This window comes from Podarcis gaigeae, assembly GCF_964106915.1.
Source record: "Podarcis gaigeae genome assembly, chromosome: 11".
Lineage (NCBI taxonomy): Eukaryota > Metazoa > Chordata > Lepidosauria > Squamata > Lacertidae > Podarcis > Podarcis gaigeae.
In genome coordinates, this window is record NC_139687.1 from 15394506 (window position 1) to 15409409 (window position 14904).

The following is a 14904-nucleotide window of genomic DNA, read 5'->3' on the forward strand; positions in this document are numbered from 1 at the left end:
CATTCTTAAAGGTAAAGGTAAAGGTACCCCTGCCCGTACGTGCCAGTCGTGTCTGACTCTAGGGTTGCGTGCTCATCTCGCTCTAGAGGCTGTGAGCCGGCGCTTCCGGGTCATGTGGCCAGTGTGACGAAGCTGCTCTGGCGAGCCAGCACCAGCGCAGCACACGGAAACGCCGTTTACCTTCCCGCTATAAAGCAGTCCCTATTTATCTTCTTGCACTTAGGGGTGCTTTTGAACTGCTAGGTGGGCAGGAGCTGGGACCGAACAACGGGAGCTCACCCCGCCGCAGGGATTCGAACCGCCGACCATACGATCGGCAAGTCCTAAGCACTGAGGTTTTACCCACAGCGCCACCCGCGTCCCTGGTATCCTCATTCTTACATGCCGGTAATTATATGGGTAGAGGATAATCTTGCTACTGGAGGTGGGAGAAGAATAGCTTCGCTACAGGATCGATATGCAGTTGTGGTTATAACCGGTAGTGAAACTGTTCCACTTGCTGAGCTGCAAACTGCTGTTTTCCATCATTTGTAGTTAGTGGGACGCAGGTGGCGCTGTGGGTTAAAGCCTCAGCGCCTAGGACTTGCCGATCGAAAGGTCGGCGGTTCGAATCCCTGCGGTGGGGTGCGCTCCCGCTGCTCGGTCCCAGCGCCTGCCAACCTAGCAGTTCGAAAGCACCTCCGGGTGCAAGTAGATAAATAGGGACCGCTTACCAGCGGGAAGGTAAACGGCGTTTCCGTGTGCAGCTCTGGCTCGCCAGAGCAGCGATGTCACGCTGGCCACGTGACCCGGAAGTGTCTCCGGACAGCGCTGGCCCCTGGCCTCTTAAGTGAGATGGGCGCACAACCCCAGAGTCTGTCAAGACTGGCCCGTACGGGCAGGGGTACCTTTACCTTTACCTAGTTAGTGGTTTAAATGTTGGGAAACACTGATTTCCCCACAACAGGGTTACTTTCAGGAGTTATGTCTTTCAAGGTGGTTGAGTTGTCTTTCCTGGAAAGGTCTACAGACTCAGTAAAAAAATAAAAAATCTGTGTGCTTGAGACAGGAGTTTTCTTTGTACATGTGCATCGCTTAAATCATGGCTCCATATCCATCTGTCATATTTAAGATGTGGGGAAGGGGATGGAGAAAGTGATTAATATATACTGTCGGACTGAAATCTACTTTTTACAGATTTTGTATAGAGTGATATAAAATATACACAGTTGCATTATCATGCCACATGTTTCTAAGATCTATTCCTTACCAGATGTGGGGCTCATGCGACTCCCATTGCTATATTTGAATTACTTTAATGCACCCTTTACCATGTGCATGTCTCCTCAAAATATTGCTTTCAGAATCCAGACATAGGCTTCCTAATTTTGCAGCACTGGTGTTTTTGTAATGGATGACTGGGCAAAGACGTGTCCATGGGGACAATAAATAAATTTATTTCACAGTTCTGCAGATGATAGGGAGCAAACCAGAACATTTTCCAGATGAAAGTGCTTTTAGCCGTTGCCGGAGGATAGGTGAGAGAGCACCTTCCATTCATCTTGTCCTATTGGCAAACAACACAGCCCATTTTTTCAACATGCTAGTTGAGTGGGGTGTTGTTGGAAGCTAAATGATTAGTGATTGATGTCAGTGTCACTAGGGATCCTGTGAAAGTGTGTCTAGTCTCTTTTTGGCTGCTACCATTGTACTTTTGATGCTGTTGCTGGGAGAGCATAGCATGTTTCTAGTTACACCGGTGTAAGCTTTAATGGAACAGTGGTTGACATAGGATTGCTCTGTCGACAGAACATTTTTGTGAACTGTTCCTGCTTCACTTCTGTACTTTTAGAATTGAAATATATATTTTCTGAAGAACTACCCAAAGAGATTAACACTAGCATCTGTTGAGTGCGACTACCTGGAAGAGAATTGTGTGGACTGTATGCCAAAGACAATTTGGAGGCAAAGTTAAGAATATATATTTGAACAGCTCTTTTTATGTGTGGTTCTGTCTATAAAGCATTCTTTGCCTCTGAATCATTTGTTTAACATCGTAGTGTTTTTTGTTTGCTAAGTGCATTAACAGTTGTGCAAGATAATTAATAATTTGTCAAGGTATAGATGACTCAAAAAAGTTTTAAATAATGTGCCCATACTGCTACCATATGTCAAATTACATATCTGATGCAATCTTTACAAGGTCAGGAACCTGATCTATCCAGTGGTAGGTGATTTAGCTATCTATTCAGCCAGAAAAATGTAAGTGTTGAGTCGATGTTGGTACCTTGCCAACATCTCAGCTATGTTGCAGCACAGACATAACAGGAGACATGACTATTTACAAACCCTATCTCCAGTGAAATGTTTGTATGATGCAAATTATTGATACTAAGTGTGTTCGGTTCCAGAGTTTAATATAAACATAGCAAACTACTGTATTATATTCACTATGTTAGTGAAAGAAGCAGAAATTCCTAACAGCAAAGCATAAACTCCACCAGGAGCTATAGGTTCCAAGAACTCAAGACAGGGCCAGCTTTTAGCATACCAGAACATCTAGATTCTGGTTTGCCATAAAGTTTTAATATGTAAAGAAATTTTTATTGGCTGTTCCTGCTACCTGCATTGGATCAATACCAAACAGTAATACCAGGTTGAAGCAATTTACTCTAGCGACACAGTATCAGCCCTCTAAATAGTTAAGCGTTTGATTCTTTGTTTCCTCAGCAGTCCACTCCTCGGATAATGTTCCCACATAATACACCTTGCTTCTAATTCAAGTACTCAACAAGTTCTAGTCAAAGGAACTAGTCTCAATTTATTAGTAGCAAGAAAACATGTACAGTGGTACCTCGGGTTACAGACGCTTCAGGTTACAGACTCCGCTAACCCAGAAATAGTACCTCGGGTTAAGAACTTTGCTTCAGGATGAGAACATAAATCGTGCGGCGACAGCAGGAGGCCCCATTAGCTAAAATGGTACCTCAGATTAAGAATGGTTTCAGGTTAAGAATGGACCTCCAGAACGAATTAAGTTCTTAACCCAAGGTACCACTGTATTTCCTTTTACATGACTGGATTCAGAAGTCCTCTCAAGGAACAGGCCTAAAAGCCAAGTCCTTCCTGTTATGTTTGGTAAGGGCAAGGGAGACTTTTGTGCATGGTCATTAATCTATTATATACAGTGCTATTTTTCTAGAAAAAGAGGTGCCAGAGCCAGGGCCGGCTTACTCATAGGCACTAGGGGTGTGGGGCACCCGGGCACCGGGCTCTCAGGGGTGCCAGGCCGAAAGTCCGGGGCCGAGATTTGGAGTCCAAGGATTGAAGAGCCAGGCCAGCCATAAAATTGGGGGCGCTGGGCAGTTTTTTGCACCCTGGCACCGCATATGCTAAAGTCGGCCCTGGCCGGAGCTCACCATGAATTTCTCCCTTGTTTTCTTACAATGGGAATGGCGTCCAACTGAGTTCCGGCTGAAAACCAACAACCCTGAGTACATATGCTTCCCAACAGCAAGGACATATGATTCTGCTTAATTTTTTGTTTCCCTCAGTTTTCCAGTCTTACATTCAGTTTGCTACATTTCTATGTCAATTTGCGATTTATTTTTAAAAAGCTCTCACAAAAATATTGCACCCTTTTAATGTGCTCTGAATGCACACATTTTTATATTCACCTTGGTGTAATATACATATTTTGCAAGAAAATTTCCCTAATATAATGTGTTTTTGTATGTTGTTTTTCACTAACACATGTATGTTTTCCCTAATATACATATTTTTGTACCTGTTTTTTGCATTGCAAAATTCAGAGGTGTTTGAGTTCACATATTGTTTGGGGCCAGTGTGAATTAGGTAGGTTCTCCTTAAAATGTGAAATGAACCAAATTACTTTCCCATTCCTACCCAACAGTAACATCAATGTCTTCTTCAGGAAATATTATGTGTGGATACTCTCGCATGGCAGCTTACCCCAGCGTCGTAGCACTAAGGGATGAGGGTTGGGTTGGGAGCACAGCTTACAAAAGAGGTACTGAAACGAATTCAGAATTCTGAAATGATTATCATTGTATTTATGCCACTTAAAGGTAAAGGGTAAAGGGACCCCTGACCATTAGGTCCAGTCGTGACCGACTCTGGGGTTGCAGTGCTCATCTCGCTTTATTGGCCGAGGGAGCGGGTGTACAGCTTCCAGGTCATGTGGCCAGCATGACTAAGCCGCTTCTGGCGAACCAGAGCAGCGCACAGAAACGCCGTTTACCTTCCCACTGGAGTGGTACCTATTTATCTACTTGTACTTCACGTGCTTTCGAACTGCTAGGTTGGCAGGAACTGGGATTGAGCAACTGGAGCTCACCCCGTCATGGGGATTCGAACTGTCGACCTTCTGATTGGCAAGTCCTAGGCTCTGTGGTTAAACCCACAGCGCCACCCGCGTCCCTATTTATGCCACTTACGTTCATCCTATTATATTGTTTTGACTATCAGCAATCAGCACCAGGACTGGCAGAGTCACAATGGAGACAGCAGGTATCTTATGTGCAAAATTCTTCGTCTAGAAGCATCCATTTGCTATCCTGGATCTAATTTGATGGCCCATTACCAACAGACTGTGGTTGTCTTCTAAATATTGGACGACGAGAAGATCAGTGATATGAAGAAGCAAAATGAAATGAAACTCCTGTTGGGCCTGTCTCCTGTTAAATCTCTCCAAAAACAAGGAGAGTTGCTTGTAGCCTAAGTGAGTTCTTCAGCGTTACTTGGATTAAACTGATTTAACCCATTCACGTCGATGGAAATGTGATTCAGACTGTTCTGAGAGCTGGCTGGGGTTCTCTAAATCTTTAGCTGAGTCTTTGCCAGTCCTGGCCCATTGTCTAGAGCAAGGTAAAGGCTGTTCCAACATACGCAGCCGTAAACAGTTTTTTAGATGGCCGCCTGCCAGCAGGCTGCAGAAGTGCTTCTCCCAGCCACCTCCTCTGCAAGCTCAGTTTGTTTCTTACAGGAACATACATACAACGGAGTGAAGGGGTCTGATTTTTTCACTGTGGAGCTAATGCAGATGTCGTTGCTGCTTTTATGTTGCAAGTGAATTTTAGATTTATTTTTTAATACGAGATTGAAAGGAGAAAAACATGTAGGCTAAGAATGAAGATCTTTCGAATTGTACACTCGATACATTTCATGTTTTCCTTTGCTTCTGTGACTGTGGCACTTTGGTGTACAATTCTAACTGTGCAAATCTGCCTACCTGGTCTGATTTGCACCATGTTGTGGAATGCGGGCCATTATCAGTGAGCTAGTACAGCTAGTACAACTCCCATCGTCCCTAGCTAACAGGACCACAGTGGTCAGGGATGATGGGCATTGTAGTCCCAAAACATCTGGAGGGCCGAGTTTGGGGATGCTTGAGCTAGTATGCAAGGAGAAAAACTAGAGGAGGTGTCAAGAGGCCAAGTGAAGAATAAACTGTGGCTAATGATGAATATAGGGACGCGGGTGGCACTATGGGTTAAACCACAGAGCCTAGGACTTGCTGATCAGAAGGTCGGCGGTTCGAATCCCCGCGATGGGGTGAGCTCCCGTTGCTCTGTCCCTGCTCCTGCCAACCTAGCGGTTCGAAAGCACGCCAGTGCAAGTAGATAAATAGGTATCGCTCCAGCAGGAAGGTAAATGGCATTTCCGTGCGCTGCTCTGGTTCTCCAGAAGTGGCTTAGTCATGCTGGCCACATGACCCGGAAGCTGTACACCGGCTCCCTCAGCCAATAAAGCAAGATGAGCGCTGCAACCCCAGAGTCGGCCACGACTGGACCTAATGGTCAGGGGTCCCTTTACCTTTACCTTAATGATGATGAGGTGGCCCTTTGGTAGCAACAGCTGCTTTCTAAGGCTTCGCAGCATAAAGGACGTTTAAGCCATATTTTTATCTAGCAAGATTTGGTGACAAATGCAGCTGGATCTTTCCTGGATTGTGTGGTAGTAGTTATGCTTTAAAAGCTAAGAGGGCATGCGGCTGGCAGCCAAGACAGATTTACGATGGAGAAGTATTTAAAAGCCTATGGGTTGCATCCTATGCTAGCCCTACTTATAGTAGACCTATTAAATCCATAGACATGGCTAACTTAGACCCATTAATTTCAGTGGGTTTACTCTGAGTAGGACTCGTATTTGGATGCAGCATAGAGCACCGCTTCATAGAAGTTAGTTTTCTTTCACCAGAAAGTTGATTCTGTCATGAACCTTCCTTTACTGCTGCTGCATAGCAATGCAATAATAATAATAATAATAATAATAATAATAATAATAATAATAATAATAATAAATAATTTATACACCGCCCATCTGGCTTTGTCTCCCCAGCCCCTCTGGGCAGCTCCCAACAAAATATTAAAAAACACGATAAAACATCAAACTTCCCTAAACAGGGCTGCCTTCAGATGCCTTCTAAAAGTCAGATAGTTGTTTCTTTCCTTGACATCTGATGGGAGGGCGTTCCGCAGGGCGGGTGCCACTACCGAGAAGTCCCTCTGCCTGGTTCCCTGTAACCTCCCTTCTTGCTGTGAGGGAACAGCCAGAAGGCCCTTGGAGCTGGACCTCAGTGTCTGGGCTGAACGATGGGGGTGGAGATGCTCCTTCGAGTATACTGGACTGAGGCCGTTATGCATGAGCATAAAGAGTCTATATGCCCTCTGCTACTAATAGGGTGCCTATTGCTGCTAAAAAAACACATATCCCTTAAAAAGATGTTGGAGGGAGGCAAGGAAGGACTCACGTGATCCTAAGAATTCAGTAATCCTGTAGAACTAATAGTCAAATATAGAGTATACAGTCAAAGAAACATAACAGAAAACTAAAATATTATCCATAATGCCCAATGAAAGAGGTAAAGAGCAGCCTCTGATTTCAGGAAGTGGTGGCTATTAGCAAATTAAAAAAAGCCATGACTGTACTCACTAGGTTGTTTTAAAACTAAAAATAATTTTGCTGGTTTTGTTGTCAATCTCATCATCAGCAGCTTTTCAAAGTGGCTCACAGCATGGTGAAGTTTTCTTAATGTGAACTCAGTTACAAGTCCTAATGAAACAGTCATATGAAAAATAGGCTTAAAAACAAGTATTAACAAAAAAAAGAACAGTCCACTGATAATTCACAGTAAGTTCTGACCCAAAAAATAAAAAAGGAAGATAAGGCAGATAACAGAGAAAAAGGAATGCATTTCTGGAACAAAGTCTTGACCTCAGAAACAAGAACGAAATAATACCCCACCATTCACAAGCCAGGGAATACATTTTAAAAATAAAATAGAATTATCTCTCTTAATTTCATCAGTCTTTGGATCTGGAGGCTATATTACTTTTAGCATGCATTGTACATCATTTTGAACTGCACAAAGTGTGAACAGTATCTAAATGGGTGGATGAAAAATGCTGGAGGCTTTCAAGCCTGTTTTTTGTTCATTATGTTTATCTCATAGATTCCCCCCACCCCAATTACAGAACTCAAGGCAGCATTCATGGGATTCCCAAGGCAGTCTCCCATCCATACACTGACCAAATGCAGACTTGTTTAGGCTCAGCAAAGTAGCTACATCATGTGCCTTCATACTTCCTCCTGGAGCCAAAACATTTTTGACTTCGAGACGCTTACTTTCTGCATCAGCTCCAAAATAGAAAGCTTGAAAACAGCACATTTGCTAGGGCATAAATTCCACTGCAATCAATGGGACTTGTCTACAAGTGACTGCGCTTAGGATCCTGTTGTAAAGAAGATGACAAGTGCAGTAAGCATTCTGGTTATTCTCTGCTCCCTCGCAGGGTTTAATTTGAGCCAGAACCCAGTTTTGTATACTGGAGGCAAGTAGTAATGGAGTACATATGTGAATATGAAGAATGGCTTTCCCTTGCCCACTGACTAACCACAGCATCCTCCAGACATCTGGGATTAGGGACCATCAAAGACTACAGCTTTCAGGTGGTTCCATTCTTCTTCTTCTTCTTCTTCTTCTTCTTCTTCTTCTTCTTCTTCTTCTTCTTCTATATTTATATCCTGCCTTTGACAGGACTCAAGGCTGCCTACAGAAAAAGAAGAACCTGTTAAAAAACATAGAAAAACCGACCATTAAAATGCCATTGGACACTGATACACATTAAAATTATTTGTGTAATTTTAATTCTATTACAAGTTCTGGGAGCAGCCAACAAGAAGGCCCTCTTCTGTATTCCCACCAAGCATGCCTGTTAACGCAGGTTAATTCTGTGTCCAGGGCAGCTGTCCATCAGCTCTATCTGGTATGCAGGCTGAGACCCTACCTGCCTGCAGACTGTCTTGCCAGAGTGGTGCATGCTCTGGTTATCTCTCACTTGGACTACTGCAATGCGCTCTACGTGGGGCTACCTTTGAATGTGACCCGGAAACTGCAGTTAATCCAGAATGCGGCAGCTAGACTGGTGACTTGGAGTGGCTGCCGAGACCACATAACACTGGTCCTGAAAGATCTTCATTGGCTCCCAATACGTTTCCGAGCACAATTTCATCTTGATCATGGCTTGATCATGAAAACCATGGGGGAATTAGAACACAAAGCTTCCACTAATTTCCAAATTAATGGGGGGGGGGCGTTCTGGAAGCAGTTAATAAAGAAATGAGCAAAGTGTTGGTGCTGCCCCCTAAAGCCCTTAACGGCCTCAGTCCTGTATACCTGAAGGAGTGTCTCCACCCCCATTGTCCAGCCCAGACACTGAGGTCCAGCTCTGAGAGCCGTCTGGCAGTTCCCTTGCTGCGAGAAGTGAGGTTACAGGGAATCAGGCAGATGGCCTTCTCGGTATTGGTGCCTGCCCTGTGGAATGCCCTCCCATCAGATGTCAAAGAGATAAACAACTACTAGACTTTTAGAAGACATATGAAAGCAGCCCTGTTTAGGGAAGCTTTTAATGTTTGATGCACTATTGTATTTTAATATTTTGTTGGAAGCTGCCCAGAGTAGCTGGGGAAACCCAACCAGATGGGCAAGGTAAAAATAATAAATTATTATTGTTATTCCCATATGCTATAGTTCTCCTTGGCAAAAGGGATGTGTTCTGTTTGCTTATCTAAAATGTAATCTTGTGTATGAAATATTCTCCACCTTAAATCATTTGCTTTTAAGTTAACAATGGCAAACTGTAGCAATTCGTGGGTGTACCTTGCGTTGTTTTTGTTTTCACAGTCACAATGGCAGTTGCCTGATAGACCTTTGTGTGGGTAACACTGGCAAAAAGTTAACAGCGTTGAATTTATTGTATTTTGCATCTTGCTCCAAAGAACGCAGAATGGTGTGCTTGGCATTATTCCATTTTATCCTCACAATCGCTTGTGAGCTAGGTTATACTGCCTTTCCTGCGGCCACCCAGTGAGCTTCATGGCTGAGTGGAGATTTGAAAAGGGTCTTCCAGTCCAAGGTAAATACGTCCAGAAAATTTGCATTTTCTATAGAACACAGGGCAGTTTTCATCTCAAATTGCAAGTGCTGGCCTAAGGTCAGTGGTGTAACAGAGGAGCCACGCTTCATTCCATCAACAGCCTTCTTCATTAAAACATATAATAAACTGCATTTACATAGACGCTAGAGACAAAGGCTGTCTTTTTATATAGACTTATCAAAAAGGTAACTAATAATCTCACTTGATTTATATTGGTAGAAAAGTTTCCCAAGAAATTGACTTTAATGCCCCATTAAAAATGCATTGGTTCTCAAAAGTAGGCTTCTAAGAGTATTCTTCAAGATAACACTTTTACTGTGGAGCTTCAAGAAGGTACATGGAAAGAGAAAGGGCCAAATTATGCAAGGCAGGAAGGTTAGTCAGCTGGAAAAATGATTGATTACTTTCACTTCACTGTTCTCAGCAAAGCTGCAACTTGAAAGAGCGTATTCTCTCATTTTGCACTAAGCGTAGCACTAGATCATTCCACTCCTCCGTAATTTGGATCTGGGAGGGGAGACTCACTGGCATTTCTAAATTCTGCAGTGAAACCGGTCACTAATTCACTATATTTTAAAAACCCTCGTAAAGAATGTCTCTCTCACACACACCCTTTGCCATTGCAATTTTAGGTTCTGCAAATTTCTTTGGTGCCCATCCCAAAAGCCGCCTTAGTCCCTTCTCTGTGGCTGTACCACAAGTTGTCAAATAAATGGGTAAAATTTGTGGAATGTCATCCCAGGTAACAGGTTGGGGTTAGTTTGCCGGAAAAGGTAATTGCTGTAGACTTCTAGCAGATGAAACTGGATAGGCAATACAAGGCAAAATCTTTTACTGGTTTGGTACTTTAACCACTTTCCCATTTAAAAGAAGGAACAATATGGTGAAGGTCAATACATTGTGAACATATTTTCCTCAACCATAATGAAAGAACCATACATAGTCTGCTTAGGAAGAGAGGGATAATGGACTCTTTATGCTTACAACTATTATTTTTACTGTTATTTTGCGTCACACATAGATTAATTGTATTTTTGAACGCCTTTATAAGCTGCCTTGTATGTAGTTAACTGAATAGCAGACTAGTAGTAGTAATAATAATAATTATAGGAACTGTGTCTATGGCACCTTTATGAATACAGCAAAGATTTGCGAATTTAATACTTGAGAGTAAAGATTTATTACAATTTAGTTTTGCACTAGGATAGGAGTTGATTTTTTTTTTGGTCATTTTGTTTTCTTGTGACTGACCAAAATTGCATTTTTCATTCTCAACTTTCTTCACAACAATGGAAAACACATGAATCCGCCTTGCCACGTAGTTCCTTCAGCACATATTAGACATTTTCAAGAGAAAGCATGGTAATAGAAAACACAGGCAATTAAGCAAGCAACATTGCCAAATGGCGTGACTAACAAGGGAGGGAAGAGGGAAGGAGAAGCACTTGCTGCCCATTGTTGGTAATGAAATATGAACAGGAATACCATTTGCAAACCTTTCAACCCAACCCATGAACTGGATAAACAGGAGGGCTTGGATATGAGCCAAGCTCAGTGGGACTAATCAACCTAAATCTAAGAATTCAGACTTGATTGTATTGCGGATTAGTCTTTAGTTATGAACATTTTAGTATCCCCTTTTGAGGACTGACAGGAATCATTGTTCTACCGTTTGGAGCTCTTGATTGATTATCCCTCCTGAAGCTCTTTTTGATATAATTTTAGATATGAGAGACCAATATAGTATACTTCTACTGCCATAATCAGTACATACCACACAGCTGGCATTAGAACATGCTTGTGAACAAGCGATTGTTTGGCTCTCTCCTTAAATATATAGTTTGCCGCATAATAAATAGTAATTGAAACCAAAATCTCAGGGTTACTCGAATGATCACCTATCACCATTGTCTGTTGGAGGTGTGGTAATTTTATCTGAATGGACAGGGATATTTTCTTTCATCACTGATTTACAGTGCTTGTTCTGCATGTGAAGTTGGCACCAACCCTTGGCTTCTTCCAAATATTTGGTGAGGGGTTCTGTAAAACTGAGGAGTTTGCCTCTAATACCCACCCTGAGGAGTTGGTCCAGGAGAATACCATTGTCAATGGTATCAAAAGCCAACGAGAAATCAATTTACAGTAACAGTGTTGCATTTCTTCTGTCCCTCTTTTGATAAAGGCCCAAATCCAGACTGAAGTGGGTCCAGATACGTAGTTGGGTTACATAATGGTAGGACACTCTTTAGAAGCTTGAAAATAGAATGTAATGTAAGCCTGCAAGCAGCGCACACTAAGAGCCATTGTGGTGTAGTGGCTAAGAGCGGTGGACTCGTAATCTGGTGAACCGGGTTTGATTCCCTGCTCCTTCACATGCAGCTACTGGGTGACTATGGGCTAGTCACACTTCTCTGAAGTTTCTCAGCCTCACCTCAGAGTGTTTGTTGTGGGGGAGGAAGGGAAAGGAGGTTGTTAGCCACTTTGAGACTCCTTAGGGTAGTGATAAAGCAGGACATCAAATCCAAACTCTTCTTCTTTTTGATGACATTGAGACAGCATTTAATAATTTTACATGCTTTCTAAATAAAATGACGATAAACCATTTTAAAAATACACAAGCTCATACAAATCTCCTGAAAGTTGCATCCTTTGCCTTCCATTTCCTGCCCACAGTTGCAACTTGACATCATTCATAGTTTATTGCACTGAACCGTCTATAATCAAATGACCTGTTAATAGTGAAGCCACATGTGAACAATGTAGTAATTCCAGTGAGTGCCAACAGAACCTTTAGACTATGCCCAACTTCATGTAGCCTTTAAAGGCCATATCTATGATGGGAAAACCTGCAGGAATGCTTTTGAGAACTCTAGAGAGCTGGCATGTTTAGTCTTTCTTTTCATACTTGTGAACGCTTGCTCGTTCTGAACAGTCAAGTTCCATTAGTACCAAGTGTCAAACACCTTCTAAGAAAGAAGGTCCCTGAAAAACAGTTCTCACTGTATAACTTTTTAAGATTAGTTATTAGAAGAGGAGGAGGAGGAGGAGGAGGAGTTTGGATTTGATATCCCGCTTTATCACTACCCGAAGGAGTCTCAAAGCAGCTAACAACCTCCTTTCCCTTCCTTCCCCACAACAAACACTCTGAGGTGAGTGAGGCTGAGAGACTTCAGAGAAGTGTGACTAGCCCAAGGTCACCCAGCAGCCACATGTGGAGGAGTGGAGACACGAACCTGGTTCACCAGATTATGAGTCTACTGCTCTTAACCACTACACCACACTGGCTCAAATGAATGTGAGAACAGACCCTTTGCTGATACCATCTTTTTGCAACCTGTTGATACTACTCTGGCCAACATGAACTGGATGCCTAGGCAATGCATTGATGCATCAGGTTGTTTCATCCCCACACAGAGACCAAAATATGGAGCTAATACTCGGTTTCACACCACAAAGTAAGCCCAGCCATGGCTTACTAGGACTGCATGGATGTACTGACACCCAGTGAGGAGCTTGCGCCATCCTGGTTCTTTTTGCTCCTGCGCCATGCTGAGCTCAGCCAAGGTTTGATACCCAACACCATCCAAACCCAGCCTCATGGTTATGCTCTCTCTTCACTGACCATGACCTGCAGCGAAGAACAAACAGCAGCATCATCTTGGTATTAGGAAAATATAACTGCCTTTTTTTTAATGTAGAAGATTCTAATTCTGCTATCTAATTTGGCTCTTAAACTAGCAGGGAACAGAAAAGTTTTTGGATTTGATATTCCACTTTATCACTACCTGAAGGAGTCTAAAAGTGGCTAACATTCTCCTTTCCCTTCCTCCCCCACAACAAACACTCTGTGAGGTGAATGAGGCTGAGAGACTTCAAAGAAATGTGACTAGCCCAAGGTCACCCAGCAGCTGCATGTGGAGGAGCGGGGAATCAAACCCGGTTCACCAGATTACGAGTCCACCACTCTTAGCCACTACACCACAATGGCTCTCAGTGTGCGCTGCTTGCAGGCTTACATTACATTCTCTTTCCAAGCTGCATGTGGAGGAGCAGGGAAGCGAACCCGGTTCATCAGATTACGAGTCCTCCACTCTTAACCACTACACCACACCACAGATGATTGGCAGGGAAGAAATGACCTGCATAAGTGATATGGTGATCCCTTGTGCAAGCGGACCTTAATAACCACTCTCCACTAGCAGCATAGGAAGATGCTGAATCAGACCATTGGTCTATTTTGATAAGAATCGTCTACCCTGACTGGCAAAAGCTCTCCAGGGACTCAAGCAGATGTCTTATCTCTGCCCTATCTGGAGATGCTGGGGACTGAACCTGGGCAGATTTCCTACCACTGAGCTACTGTGACTGAAGACACATATATTTACCCTCACTTGTGACACCTGAGATGTGTATTTTTTTGGACCCACCTTAACTCTGTAATTGCAAGTTGTTTTAAACTGTTTTTAATATTGTTTTTAAATTGTTGTAGCCTAATCTGGGACATTGGGATGCAGGTGGCACTGTGGGTTAAACCACAGAGCCTAGGGCTTGCTGATCAGAAGGTTGGCAGTTCGAATCCCTGCAACAGGGTGAGCTCCCGTCGCTCAGTCCCTGCTCCTGCCAACCTAGCAGTTCAAAAGCATATCAAAGTGCAAGTAGATAAATAGGTACCGCTCTGGTGGGAAGGTAGATGGCGTTTCCGTGCGCTGCTCTGGTTCACCAGAAGCGGCTTAGTCATGCTGGCCATATGACCCGGAAGCTGTATGCCTGCTCCCTTGGCCAATAAAGCGAGATGAGCGCCGCAACCCCAGAGTCGGCCACGACTGGACCTAATGGTCAGGGGTCCATTTACCTTTACCTTTAATCTGGGACATTAGGGTGAAAGGTGGATAATAATAATAATAATAATAATAATAATAATAATAATAATAATAAATTGATAACAGTGCTTTTTTCTAAAAAAAAAATTAGGGTACTCTCCTTTTGTCTCCAGAAAATCACCATTTTATAGTTCAAATCAGGAAAAGTAAATGGACCAAAGTACAAAGATTCACAAAATGTTTAGGGGTATTCATACCCCTGCGTGTCCCCCCACCTCCAGAAAAAAGCACTGATTAATAATGTATTTTTCTAGGTGACACAGATCTCTAGACTGGGGTGGCTGAGTATGAAAGCAATGGAGAAATGTACTAGTTATACTTTTGCCGTCTTTTCCAGCTGAAAACTTAAAACAAACAAACCATATGTCAAAATCACAAATCCTATTCAGCAGTATTACTTTAGCACATTAAATGAGTTAGGCATCATCTAGCATTCGTTCTTGCCAAATTATTTATGGAAAGCATTTTGCATTGACTTTGCTATCCTGTAGTTGATTAGAAGCCTTTTTTTAAAAAAAACCTTGCATGGCAAACTATTGCTATTGACATAATAAACAAGTGAGCCTTAAAGGCAGATGTTTACAGTA